Below are 2391 nucleotides of genomic sequence, written 5' to 3'. Positions count from 1 at the left end.
TAAAATTTCTAGAAATTTAAAATTACCGACCGACTTTGGTCGGTATCAGCAATAAATGTTTTTCAGGTTTTGAAATTACCGATCGAAATCGGTTGGAATTTTTTATTTTGAAATTTTAAAATTTCTAGGAATTTTATTTTAACATAATTAGAAATTATTTTCAAGAATACCGACCGAATTCAGTCGATAAATTTAGTTTGTGTAGGATTATTTGGTCAAAATCTGTTGAAAATTACTGACCGACTTCGGTCGGCAATATTGACCGTCTGCGGTCGCCTCGCATTAGCGACCATTATTTTTTCGACGAATTAAAGTCAGTCGGAAATCGGTCGATTTTTATTCGATTCTAATTGATTTCGGTCGGTTTTTCTAGACGTTTTTTGAAAGTTTTCTAGTAGTGGTACGGTCTGCGTACACACTATCCTCCTCAGACCCCATACCGTAGGAATAAACCGGTATATTATTGTTTTGTTTATTGTTGACACATTTTCAAGATATGCATTGGTACCTTCATCCTCTTTTTGTAACGACAATTGATCGCCTATAGAGTTTAAAAGATAAAAGGAAATTTTCGACGTAGTATAGTACTATTCTTCAATTCGTTAGTATCTAATTAATGTTTTTTAGATAATACGTAAAAATCTTTTTGTAGTTATATCAAATTTTCAGTTGAACACCTAAATTTTGTAGTATCTATAAATACTACCTGTTGAACCCAGGAAAAAATAATTCTCAGACACTTCCTTTACATTACCCAAGCTTTTACTTTGACGCAACAATTTCCTTAAATATTTTGTCTTCTCTTGGGTTTGATTCGTGTGGTGTGAAAATTTGTGGTTATCAAAAGGAAAACCTAGATTTTGCTGGGTTTTTGTTCTCGGGTTGGAGATGATTTCCATCCTCCCGGTGGGATAAAGACCGCATATAACTAGGGTGCGCGCTGGGCAGTTCAAATTGCATATGATAATTTCAGTTTAGATTTTCGATTTTCAGATTGAAGAAATGACAATCCAAATAAGTTCGGATTGGATCGGTTTTTTTAAGTTCGGTTTCGGATTGATCGGTTTGGATATTTTGAATTTTCGGTTTTTAGCTTATAGGTTGAGATGCTTCTTCTTTTTACAAAAATGAATATCCAAATGAAGTACTTAGGTTAAATTGCGTGAAAAGTTCCGCGTTGCATCGCAATCATCCAAATAAATTATTCAAGTAATGAAATTATTATTAAAAAAATACAATAGAGACATTAATACGGCATATAAGAAGTAGAAATAGTAAAACCATATCCAAATAAAAATTATTCTCACAGTAACTTAGTAATTAATATTGAATATATGAAATAATATATAATGGGTAGGGTATTGAACTTATTACTATTTATGGATAATGGACTAAATATAAAGTATAAGAAGGATATCCAAAAATTCGAAGTACCAAATCCAATATCCAAAAATTTTAAAAATTAAATCTAAAATCCAATCCATAATCCGAAAATCCAAACAAAAAATTCAAAAAATTTGGATTTCGCTTTAAATTTCGGGTTTACCCAAACTATGCCCACACCCTACATATAACTGATAAGTTAAGGAAGAATTAAGAAAAGGAAAGAAGAAAAAGAAACATAACAAGAAAAAGAAAATAAAAGATGATGTAAAAATTGCAAAAGAAAATAACAATAGTATAAAAAAGAAAGCAAATACGTGGCAAAATGTGATTGGTCCTAAGATACACTAAGTAGCCGTACGACAACCGCAAAATTTAGGTGTTCAATCGGAAACTCGAGTCAAGTCGAGGGATTCTTTATGTATTATTGTAACGACCCGGCCGATCGTTTTGAATATTATAACAACGTTCCCTTCATTTATTGCTCAATTTATACCTTGCAATTGATTTATGACGTATCAGGTTAGTTGGTTCGGATCCGGAAGGAATTCAGAATGAAATGAGACACTTAGTCTCATAATTGAAAATTTTAAGTTAGAAAAGTGGACCGGATATGGACGTATGTGTAAATGACCTCGGATTTGAATTTTGATTATTCCAATAGCTCCGTATGGTGATTTTGGACTTAGGAGCGTGCCCGGAAATTATTTTGAAAGTCTGTAGAGGAGTTAGACTTGAAATGCCGAAAGTTGAATTTTTGGAAAGTTTGACCGTGGGTTGACTTTTTGATATCGGGGTCGAAATCTGATTCTGAAAATTTTAATAGGTCTGTTATATCATTTATGACCGGTGTGCAAAATTTGAGGTCAGTCGGACGTGATTTGATAGAAATGGAAAGTTTCAAAGTTCAATAGGCTTGAATTGGGGCGTAATTCATGATTTTAGCGTTGTTTGAGGTGATTTGAGGATTAGACTAAGTTCGTATGATGTTTTAGGACTTGTTGGTAT

The sequence above is a fragment of the Nicotiana tomentosiformis genome, chromosome 11, assembly GCF_000390325.3.
Source record: "Nicotiana tomentosiformis chromosome 11, ASM39032v3, whole genome shotgun sequence".
NCBI lineage: Eukaryota > Viridiplantae > Streptophyta > Magnoliopsida > Solanales > Solanaceae > Nicotiana > Nicotiana tomentosiformis.
This window is presented reverse-complemented; position numbering follows the sequence as displayed.